The 12,862-nt window shown below is 31.7% G+C and overlaps 1 long non-coding RNA gene across 1 annotated transcript; it reads right to left on the bottom strand.

The window, feature by feature from the left end:
* Positions 1-4,464: 4,464 nt before the first annotated feature.
* On the bottom strand, positions 4,465-8,116 carry LOC127266380 (uncharacterized). The gene is made up of 4 exons (XR_007842131.1): positions 7,886-8,116; positions 6,765-6,900; positions 6,519-6,609; positions 4,465-4,730 (listed from the first exon to the last, which is right to left on the bottom strand). It is a non-coding gene; the product is annotated as an uncharacterized LOC127266380 (long non-coding RNA).
* Positions 8,117-12,862: the final 4,746 nt, after the last annotated feature.

The raw sequence follows: 12,862 nt of genomic DNA, 5'->3' as shown, positions 1-12,862 counted from the left end.
AGCGAATTTAAAACTTGGCACGATTGACTTGGTCAATGTAATGCTGAGGCGAATTGTTGAAAATTCAAATGGCGACTCATTGAAAAAGAAAAATATTTTGAGTCCGAATGAATTTCCTTGTGCGGCCTGTACCTAAGGGAAGTTAATAATCATGCCATCTCCAACAAAGGTTGGATTTGAATCCCCAGCTTTCTGAAAAGAATTCAGGGTGATATTTATGGACCAATAGATCCTCCGTGTCGACCCTTCAAGTACTTTATGGTGCTAATTGACCCGCTAACGCGATGGTCATACGTGTGTCTGTTATCTACTTGCAATTTAGCTTTCGCTAGATTACTTGCACAAATAATTAAATTTCGAGCACAATTTCCAGATCACCCGATAAAGAAAATACGTTTAGATAATGCTGAAGAGTATTCATGACACACATTTGATGATTATTGCATGTCAATTGGGATTACTGTGGAACACCTTATTCCCCATGTACATACGCAAAATGGCCTGGTTGAATCCCTTATCAAAATATTACAATTAATTGCTAGACCATTATTGATGAGGTCTAAACTTCTTGTATCATGTTGGACATGCTATATTACATGCAGCATCCCTCGTGAAAATAAGGCCGACAAGTTATCACTGTTATTCCCCTACTCAATTGTTATCTGGAAAAGTACGAAATATATCTCACCTGCGAATTTTTGGGTATGGTGTTTATGTGCCAATTGCACCACCTCAACGAATGAAAATGAGACCTCAAAGAAGGTTGGGTATATGTGTTGGGTATGAATCACCCTCGATTGCAAAATCTCTTGAACCAACAACGGGTGATTTATTTACTGCAAGGTTTGCAGACTGTCATTTTGATGAATCTCATTTTCCGACATTAGGGGGAGACAGTAATCAACTGAAAAAAAAAATTTGTGGAAAATACCACTTGAATTTGATCATCGTACAAAACATAGTGAACTTGAAGTTCAAAGAATTGTGCATTTTCAGAAAATTGCAAATCAATTGCCTCATGCTTTTAACGATGCTGCCAGAGTTACGAAATCATATATAGCAACAGCAAATACACCAGCTAAAATAAATATGCTAGAAGGGAAGGTACCAAGTGCTAATGAGCATATTGCCCGCGTAAAACGCGGCAGGCCGTTGGGCTCCAAGGATAAGAATCCATGAAAGAAGAAAATCGTAAACACTCGTGAAGAGATCAACAATGATCAGATACATGAAAAGGTCAGCACAACCCCAGAAGAAGTTGATACTAAAAATTATGATGAAAGTGATGATGAAGTTATTGAAACTTCCGTTAACTATACTACAAATGGAAAATATTGGAACAGAAAGAAAACAAATATTGATAATGCATTTGCATATTTTGTAGCACTCGATATAATGAAAGATGACGAGGATTATGAACCTAAATCAGTTGATGAATGTCAGCAAAGAGATGATTGGGCAAAATTGAAAAACTCAATTAAGTCTGAATTGGACTCATTAAACAAAAGACAAGTATTCGGCCCTATAGTCCAAACACCTGAAAATGTGAAACCTGTTGGTTACAGATGGGTGTTTATGAGAGAAAGAACTGAAAATAATGATATCACAAGATATAAAGCAAAACTTGTAGTTTAGGGTTTTTCCCAGAGACCGGGCATTGATTTTGAAGAAACATATTCGCTGATCATAGATGGAATAACATTCAAGTATCTGGCGAGTCTGACAATACACAATAATCTTGATATGCGATTAATGGATGTGGCTACTGTCTATCTTTATGGCTCTTTAAACAATGGCGTCTACATGAAAATCCCAAAAGGGATTAATATACACGAATCATTCAAATCAAAGCCAAAAGAATCATATTCCATCAAATTACAAAAATCTTTGTATGGGCTCAAGCAATCGGGTTGAATGTGGTACAATTGTCTTAGCGAAAGCTTAACAAAAGAAGGTTAAATAAATGACCCTATCTGTCCATGTGTTTTCATAAAGAAAAATGGATCAGGATTCGTAATTATTGTTGTGTATGTCGATGATCTCAATTTAATTGGAACTCCTGATGAAATCCAGAAAGCTGTTGAATATCTGAAAAAGGAGTTTGAGATCAAAGATTTTGAAAAAACCAAAATTTGCCTTGGTTTGCAAATAGAGCAATTGGAAAGTGGAATCTTTATCCACCAATCAAATTATATCAAAAGGGTACTGAAAAAATTTCTGATGGATAAGTCACATCCCCTAGGAACCCCAATGATCGTCAGGGCACTCGATCTAATAAAGAATCCATTTAGACCAAAAGAGGAAAATGAAGAAACACTTGGCCCAGAAGTGCCATATGTGAGTGCTATAGGCGCATTGATGTATTTTGCTAACAGCACCCGACCTGATATATTATTTGTTGTAAACTTATTGGCAAGATTCGGCTCATCGCCTACTCGACGAAACTGGAATGGGATTAAACACATTTTTCGCTATCTCCAAGGAACAATTGATCTCGGGTTATTTTACTTGAAAGATTCTCGACATGAATTGATTGGATTTGCTGATGTATGATATTTATCGGATCCTCATAAAATCAAGTCTCAAACTGGCTATATATTTACTTGTGGCAAAACAGTGATCTCTTGGAGATCGATGAAACAAACTTTAACTGTCATTTTTCAAATCTGTTGACATATTGACAATACATAAGGCTAGTCGAGAATGTGTATGGTTGAGGTCAATGACTCAACATATTCTGAAAAATTGTGGGTTAACACCTGACAATAAAATTCTCCCAACTACATTGTATGAAGATAATACGGCTTGTATAGCCCAATTGAAAGGGGATTACATTAAAGGAGATAAAACGAAACATATTTCACAAAAATTCTTTTTTACTTATGATCTACAACAAAATGGTGAAATCAATGTGCAACAAATTCGATCAGATAATAATTTGGTGGATATATTAACCAAGGCATTACCGACTGCAACATTTGAAAAATTGGTAAAGAAAATTGGAATGCGTCGGTTCAGGGATCTCAAATAATGCTCAGATTAGGGGGAGCAAATCGATACAAGAATGTTGTACTCTTTTTCCTTCACTAGGATTTTTTTGTCCCACAGGGTTTTTTCATAGTAAGGTTTTAATTAGACACATTCTTTGTACAAAAGCATCCAAGGGGGAGTGTTATGAAGTGTACACGAATAGTACACATATATGTCGACACAGAGGATACGTGGATGCTTTTATTCACAACCAAACATTTACCTGCACATGTATATAAATGGAGAGAATACCTGTAAATGGAATGGAAGGAAAAAATCATTTCTGCACAAACACAATTCATATTCTCAATATCTCTATGCCTCTTTATATTCATTACTACTATCTACTTAATAATATAATATAATATATATATATAAACATACACAATACATATATATATATATCACCCACTACACATTTCTATATATATATATATATCTACTCTATATAATATAATATTATACTATATATAAAATAATGGTTAGCGGTAGAAATGATCAATATTCTTCATTACCGAAAAAATGATTGTTTGTAACGGTCAAGAATCTGTAACAAAAACCCAATTTTTGTGCAAAATAGCCTTTTGCGTCAACTTTATTGCGGATTTTGACCGCTACGAAAAATCGCGGTACAAAAAGTCTATGTTGCAACAAATTCCGTAATAAATAAATGGTGGTCAACCCTCAAAATAAGCACGTATTAATTGTATTTGTTGTATTTTTTGTACGTAACAAAAGCATCGGTCATGTTTTTAAAACAACATATATTTGTAACAAAAAATTCGGAACAAAAGTTAAATCTTGTCAGAAAACTATTTGTTACGATATATTTTTGGAACAAAAAATGCGATACAAATATGGAATCTTGTCAGAAAACTTTTTTTTGCAATATTTGTTCGTAACAAAAAATGTGTTACAAAAGTAGTGCCCTGTCAGAGCGCTGTTTGTTATGAAATTTGTCTGTAACCAAAAATTCGGTACAAATTTAATGCAAACGTAAAATATTTTTTGTACCGGCTATTGTCTGTAACTAAAATTCCGCTACATAAGGTATGCGTGTCTCAAATAAGGATTTTGTCGCCACAAATAAAATCCAATTGTTAAAATATTTGTTATGGATCAATCTGCGTCACAAATAATTTAGAACATAATTTATTATAATTAATCTGAAATCCTTGTTCATACCTACAGAACGAAATCAATCCAACAACATTTGTATTCATGTCAAAAATAGAATACTAGGCGTCAAGAGTGTTTTAAAGCATCTCCAAAAATCACCATGACATACACCATAACAACCAACAACTTGCTAACATTTGATCCCCAAACCCAAAAGTAATACATGAATAAATAGATATGGTATCAAACTGCAGAACTATCATAAGGTCGACTAACAAATACAGTTATGAACGACCAAGCTCATCGAGTGCAAAATCACAGAGGAAGCAATCAGAGGCACCGAACCAACTACAATGTGTTTCCAATGATATATATAAATTATATCAGCAACTAGAGTAATTTAATTCTCAAAAGAATAAACATTTTAAAAAAAATGTGTACATCCTTATAAGTGCACTTGATGTTATCTTCGTCGAGTACCTCATCAAGGATCTTCGCTCCGGCATTACTTTGGATAATAAGTGCGGTCTCTGGGACTGTAACAACGGTAACAAATCCCTTGATAATGGTTAGGGTATCACCTATATAAAAAGTAAAACCAAAGCTAGTTATGATGAAATATGACATCTCTAAACAACATGGATGAGTAGTAGATTAAAAAATATTTATTTATAACTCAACTCATACATTATACTTACGTATCACTGAAATGGAACATTACATATCACTACCTTAAACTCATGGAAGATAGTTAGCTAAACTAAATGCAAAATCACAAATAATTATTTATTGGTTAATTATTGGTACCTATTTCACCATAAAAGCATACTACAGAAACATCACTACATAGGTAGAATTAGAATGGATCGAAATAACTATCAATTATCATGTCAATCAACGGAAGAAAGTGGAGAATGGATAAACAACATATATTTGTATATTATAGAGAAACTAAGAAATAGAAAGTAGTGAGTGTAATGAAAGAATGTTTTTAAAGAGACGCTTGCTGAATTTTATGATGTATGCCTTTGAACTGTCAAACTAGGTTAGACTAATCAAACATACCCTCAATGATACAATGTGAATTTCAAGATGAACCAAACATGAAACATGTACATCTAGAATAGCATTTTAGAAACATAAGTGGAAACAATAATACTAGCTTAAAATGGAAATACATAAGAAAACCAAAACTAAGCCGCACGTTTTTTTATCAGTAGTCAAATAATGACCATACAATAGAAAAAGTTTAGTGTGGTGGTTAAAGTTATTGATAAATTACATCATCAATCGTCTATTTGAAATAATATAATCTAATATTATTAATGTTATTGAGTCTATGGCTAGTGAATCCAAACTATATAAGTAAACCAATAAAATATTAAATACAGAACCAAGAACCAAAATCTCTAAATTTGATGCCTTTTGAACCCAACATAATGGATGTTTGCCTTCACCATCATGTTAATATATATCAGCACCAACATTCGCATGCGTACACATAAATTTTCATCTTTGTTCCAGTAAACAACGTTTAGAGTAAGTAAAAATTTTCTCACAAAGGTATCTCTTAGTCATGCAATAATAAGATTAACCTTAGATCTCTCCAAATGCTGTAAAAATGGAAGTTTTTGATAATGAGGGTTGCATTGAGGTAGCCTGCCACCGCTACAATATTACATATCTAGAAATATCAAAATCAGTGAGATAGTGCATTTACATAACTCCCAAAAATAAAATATCAAAATTTTAACATGATACATAAACATTGTTGTCCACGAAAATATACCAATGTACTCTGCTGATTTAAACACCATTAGCCTCAACAAATATATATTCATTTGACTCAGGTAAACCTGTAATAATAAGGTATATTTTGTTCCAGTTCATGTTTCACGCAACAGATTAATGCCGATCAAATGACAAAATATTAAAATTCTTTAGTATGCCATGACAGAAATAACTGGACATCAAAGGACATCTCAAACATGTAAATTGTGTTTTTAACCTAACTAAGCTTTTTCCCTATCACCATCATCATAGCTACGCTTTCAAAAGCAACGTGTATGATGTTGATGAAACTCTCATGTTTCTATTAGTTTAAGTCAGTCAATACACTAACATCAACTCCGACTATAAATTACTGACAACCTCAATTTCTCAGAATAACATTGCAAACATCACATCTTAATGATGTCTGCCATATTTAATATTCCACTTATGTTCATGGACATTTCAAAATAAGTTCTAATTAAAAATTTTGAATTTCATCTAATTGTTTCTATTGAATTCTGAAAATCATGGATGATTGTAAGTCTGTCATATTAACTAAAAAATTATACAAATCTAGTGCTTCCTCCTATTCTTACACAGTCATCACTACAAGAGTGTCTTTTGGAACTCCATGATGGGGCCATTCGGGGTACTGAACACCAAAACAGACAATAGTGGTTCTTCTCACTGCAAAGCAAGGAAAACTTGGTTATTTAAGAGTATTGTTACGCAAAACTAAACCAAAATCCTTTCTTGATCAAGATCCAAGAAATTTTTGATAGAAACACTAGCTGTAACAATCAATCTCAAATGAATGAACAAGTAAAAGACATGTGTCTCACCTTCTTGTATTTCACTTCTAAAGATCGGTATATCAATGAATTATTTGATGCCTGCATCCACTTGGTGGTGATAGATACGTTACCAAACTCTCTTGGTCTATCCTTTGCTTTGAAATAATCAACACCACTTCACCGTCTGCACTCAAAATTGTTATAAAGAAACTAATTATAATACAATATCATATCAACACTACACAAATAGATTACAAATGAATTTACACTTTATGAGATGGACAGCTTAGTAGAAACAAATAAGAGAAATATCCTCAATTTGGTGTTGTATCACAATACATCTGATAGAAATTTTAAGTGCAAAACATCAAGCAGCACAACAATATATCATAGACTTATTCACCTATGTAGATGTCAATAAATATTATTATACCACGATATAAATATAATATTCATGTATAGACTCCAAAAAGTTAAAAATTGTTGGAGTAAATTCACAACAAATATATGAATGCTCAAATTGTGCAGAAATTTAATCAAACCAATTAATTTTGTAAGTAAGATTTTATTTATCTATGAACTCTCTTTTCTCCTCAACCCAATTGTGTTAGTTTTGGAACTTTCAGATCCTGCCAAATCAATTAAATGGTATACAAGAATGTACTATCATTTTCCCAAACATCAAACAACCAAGTGGATAGAGAATGAACAACAAAGTGAATAGAACCAAAACTATTCTTGTTTAAGCATTAAATGCCAATCTATTGATATGTTAAACATTCTTAATATTAGATAATTTTATCAAACCAAATGTAAATATTTCCAAAATATAATTGTATATACATATATTAGATTGAAGAGAGAAAATATAAAAAATCAATAAAAGCTATCAACTAATTCCAATGCAACATTTACATATAATAACAAGCCATGAGATAAAAGAAAGATATTAAAAATTGAGGTATTTTGATGAGCAGTTGGCGGGCGAGCGTGAATTGGAAGGCACTGCATCAGCGAAAGAGGGACACGGGGAAGACGAACCAGGATCCATGGGACCCAACCTTAATCACAAGACACCAACTTCATTCAACAAGCCACCTCAACCAAGCCAGCACAACCCAAAAGAATTATACAGACATACCAAAACACTGAAACACTACAATACTTACAAAAATGATGGGGGAGACCAGACGGGGAAAGGGAGAGCAAAAAACCGGCACAATAAGCTGGCGCCGGCATCAGTTGACGATAGGTGGACGGAAAACAAATGCTGCACGGCCAAGATGTGAATCACTCGAATTCTAAGGAGAGACCGAAGCGAAGCAACACAACAGGGTACCCAAAGAAACACAAGGGCGAGCCTAGGATTATCTTTCGGACTGACAACGGCCAGCCATCGCCGGTGGAACCGTGGCCGACAGCGAAGCTATTGTTAAATGAGGGTTAATGAGGGATGGTTATCAATTTGGGGAGAAATGAACATCGAATTATGTAAAGTGTTTAGATGTTGTGTGTATATCCGATTTATGAAAGTGTTATCACGTCTTTACATATTTCTTTTTAGTTTTTTTTTTAATTTTTTTTTAAAAATATTTAGATGTATATATATAATTTTTTATATATAAATATTATTTTTTTCTTTTGTTACGGTTTGACCTACGTAATAAATATATTTAGGAAGATATTCATTGTAATTGTATTTGTTACAAAGAAATAAGCGAAGCAAATTAAAATAAAAGTTGACCAAATATAAATTTTTTTGTTACGACAATTTTCGTAACAAAAACTACTTTTTGCTACAAATTTATTGTTACAGACCATAAAACTGCTACAAATAGACAGTTTTTTGGTAGTGCCTATTGGCTAATATTATACTAATATTACAATAATATGAAATTATATTTTATATGTTTTTATTAATTTTAATTGAAATATATATGATATATTATAAGTTTTTAGATAATAATTTTTAATGTGAATATACTCTGTTAAATTTTAACAAGCTGATGGATTATTGTATCGTGTGACCAAATAACGATCATTTACATTAAGAAATGATAAAAAGGTTAATTTCAAATAAATTTCCTTTACGCATTCTTAACATAAATTTTCTTGATAACAAATTATATATAAAAATAAATTAATAATAACAATAATTTTTTATTTTGTCTTAATTTTAACAAATTTAAATAAAATAATTCAAATATAAAAAAAAAATTTACTTTAAATTTATAAAAAAAAATAATAATACTACTATATAACACACATTTTGTCGAAATACCTTATACATTTTTCAAAACAATTAATATATTATACACATTCATTATTTTTATAAGGCAAACAGTTTTTTTTTTTTTTTTATGTATCTGATCCTGATGAGGACGTCCAATCTTCAAGCATTCAAATGCCCGTGGGACCCATCACTCGAAGCCAAGCTCATCAGTTTAAAAAATCCGCCACTGCATTGATCGGACGATTTTTCATAGAGAATCAATTTAAGGATGATGCTTGGAGACCACTTAGTCCTCACCTGACACTCCTTCAATGGGACCCGCAAGAATCCCAATTGAAAGATCAATAGAATTGCTAATCATGAAAGATTATCAAAGGAATCATCACTTATAGAGAGAATCACTAATTATGGAAGTATATCAAAGGAATCATCACTTATGGAGAGAATCACTAATTATGGAAGATTATCAAGGGAATCATCACTTATGGAGGCTTTTAGAAGTTACCTTAATATATATTTCATTTTGTTATAAGTTTCCATATAATATAATTCTATATCTAAAAATTTCCTAATTATTTATTTCCTTATAGTTAGACTTACCTTTTGGTTTGTTTCATTTATTATTTTTTGTATTTTATTTTCCTCAAGGACCTTTATATAAGGTCCTTGCTTATCATTGTAATGAAAACCTTTTGACATCTTGAATTGAATTTCACTTTTATAATTTTCTAGTGTTACAGAGTGATTTCCTTGCATTTAGAATCTCAAATCGGGTCTTTGGAGTGATTCCATCGGTTCGTGGCTTCCAATCATTTGCAATGGGATTTAGCCTATTGTTTGTGTTTCATCTATGAATTGATTTCAGGTCCGAGACTTATTCTCGCGGTTGGTTATCATCCATACTAATTCACATTCTCTGCACTATTTTCTTCTTCCTTCTCTTTTCTTTTATACATATTCTTAATCCATTTGTTCTATTGAACTTTGTGGGTAAGAAAATTATATTGGTTAAAATTATACGTGGTCGGGCCGCGTCATCTGGTATCAGAGCCAGGTTAATACAATCTCTTGGTTGATATCACGGTTCTATTTGAAAAAAGAAGAAAGAAAACGTAAAAAAAAAGTTGAAAAAAGAGGCAAAAAAAACAAATCCGAAAATAGAAAAAAAAATCAATTTGTGGTATTTGTGAATTTTTTCATTCTCTATAATATTTTCCTTGTCTACTTCGTTTCAGATTTTCTTGTTATTGTCTTTGGAAAATTGAGTCTTCTTGTGAGCCGTAGAGTCAAGGAATATCGTGTTTAGGAAAACAAGAGTACTTTTCAAGAAGAGGGGAGTGACGCGGCCGTCCAAGGTCAGAAAAAATGATTATAGAAGATAGATGTGGTAGACATTACAATTTCTTTTTATCCGACTCAAAGGCCACCCAACCGATTCATCCCGACTCCAGGATCACAAGAGTCGGGACTTCAAGATTAAGACAATAAAAAATTATGAAAGAATCTCAAAGTTACCTAATTATATATTACTTTTTATTATAAGTTTCCATATAGTATAATTTCGTATCTAGAACTTTTCTTATTTTTTGTTTCCTTATAGTTATTATTTGTTTCCTTATAGTTAGACTTACTTTTTATTTGTTTCATTTATTATTTGTTGCCTTTTATTTTCCTCAAGGACCTCTATATAAGGTCCTTGTCTATCATTGTAATAGAGCATAGTGAATCTTGAATAAAATTTCTTTATTGTTCTCTCTCAATATTTGTCTAGTGCTAGGATGTGATTTCCTCCCACTTAGATATGTCAAATGGGGTCTTTGGAGCGATTCCATCGGTTTGTGGCTTCTAATCCTTTGTAATGGGATTTAGCCTATTGTTTGTGTTTTAATCTATGGTTTGATTTCAGGTCCGAAACTTATTTTTGTGGTTGGTTATCATCCATATTAATTCACATTCTCTGCACTATCTTTTCTTCTTTATCCTCCATTTTTTCAAATCGGGTCTTTGGAGTGATTCTATCGCTTTATGGCTTCCAATCATTTGCAGTGGGATTTAGCCTATTGTTTGTGTTTTAGCCTATGGTATGATTTCATATCCGAGACTTATTCTCATGGTTGGTCATCAACCAAACTAAATTCACATTCTGCACTATCCTTTCTTCTTTATTCTCCATTCTTTCACCTATATTCCGAACCATTGTTTCTGTATTGAACTTTGTGGCCAAGGAAATTAGTTTGGGCATAGTTATACGCGGTCGGGCCGTGTCAGATCCCCTTTATCATTTTAAGACTTTAAATAAATTATATCTGAAAATGGTCCCCCAGTGCCGAATTCGCCATGCTAGTCCGCCGTTGCTGATGTGGTGCTAACGCGGCTGACATGTCATCTTCACGTCAGTGACACGTCGGAGGACCATTTTAGCGAAAAAATTTTACTTGCGAGTTTATTTTCAGACATAGTCCATTTAAAGTACTAAAATGATAAAGGGGATCGGAGATATCAGACTAAAAAACATAGTTTACTAATACATTTTGCAAAATTAAAAAAATTAAAAAAAAAATTAATTTTTATGTATAGCTGATGTGACATCTACATGGCGATGACATGTCACTCACGTCAGCAACGTCGGGCCAATGTGGTGAGTCTGGCATCGGAGAATCATTTTAGCGAAAAGAATTTACTTGCGGAACTATTTCAGACAATGCTCATTTAAAATTCTAAAATCATAAAAGAGTATGAAACTAAAAAAATAGTTTTTTTTTTTTTTTATATTACTTACACAATTCTCTATACCTCACATAAAAAATATATATACATTCAAACAATTTTATAAAACAAACACACTCTTATAACTTAGAATATATTATAATAAATAATAAATAATCTAATAAAATATATTTTAATATATATATATATCTATATGAATGAGAGACATTAAAAATAAATAACAATTAAAATAATTAAAATTAAAAGTTATTTTGAAATGTTGAGAGGTATACAACGTTTTAAAAATTAATTTTTTGTGTCCAATAAATTATTTTTAAAAAAAATTAATTTACCACATATTTAAATTAATTCTTTGATTGGTCAAACAACTAAAATATATTCAATAAATTAAGGGTAACTGATTTTTTATTCACCGTAACTGGACCCCTTTATTATTTTAGTCCTGTAATTAGAGGTTGTTTTAAAATAGTTCCGTAAGTGAAAATTTTCGCAATTTAGTCCTTAATGTCTATATGGCGGCACCTGCGTGGCATGTTGACGGACACGTGTCGGCCAGGTTAGCGCCATGTGGCTGACACGTGTCCGCCACATGGATTATGTTTTTTTTTGTTTTTTTTTAAATATAAAAAATATAAATATAAATATAAATATAAATATAAAAATTTAAAATTTAAAAAATAAAATAAAATTACAAAGTACATATTACAAATTACAAATATATAAAATAAAAAAAATTATCCATATGTCCGTCAAGTCAGTGTCACATGACTTTTAATAATTTATATATTAGTATATTTTATTTTTAATATAGAAAATATAAATTATCTACGTAGCGGCCACGTGGCGCTGATCTGACGGACATGTGGATAATTTTTATTTTTTTATTTTAATTTTAATTTTTTAATTTTTTAATTTTATATTTTTATATTTTGTAATTTTATTTTTTTTTATATATTTTATATTTTTAATTTTATTATTTATTTTTAAAAATTAAAAATTAAAAATTATCAACGTAGCGGATACGTGTTAGCCATATGGCGCTGATCTAACCGACATATGTCCGCCAGCATGCCACGCAAATGCCACATTGGTATTGAGGACTAAATTGAGAATATTTTCCACTTACGAGACTATTTTAAGATAGCCTCCAATTATGGGACTAAAATGATAAAGGAGTCCAGTTACG

This window comes from Andrographis paniculata, unplaced genomic scaffold (genome assembly GCF_009805555.1).
Source record: "Andrographis paniculata isolate CXL003 unplaced genomic scaffold, ASM980555v1 Contig75END, whole genome shotgun sequence".
Taxonomy (NCBI): domain Eukaryota; kingdom Viridiplantae; phylum Streptophyta; class Magnoliopsida; order Lamiales; family Acanthaceae; genus Andrographis; species Andrographis paniculata.
This window is presented reverse-complemented; position numbering and strand designations above follow the sequence as displayed.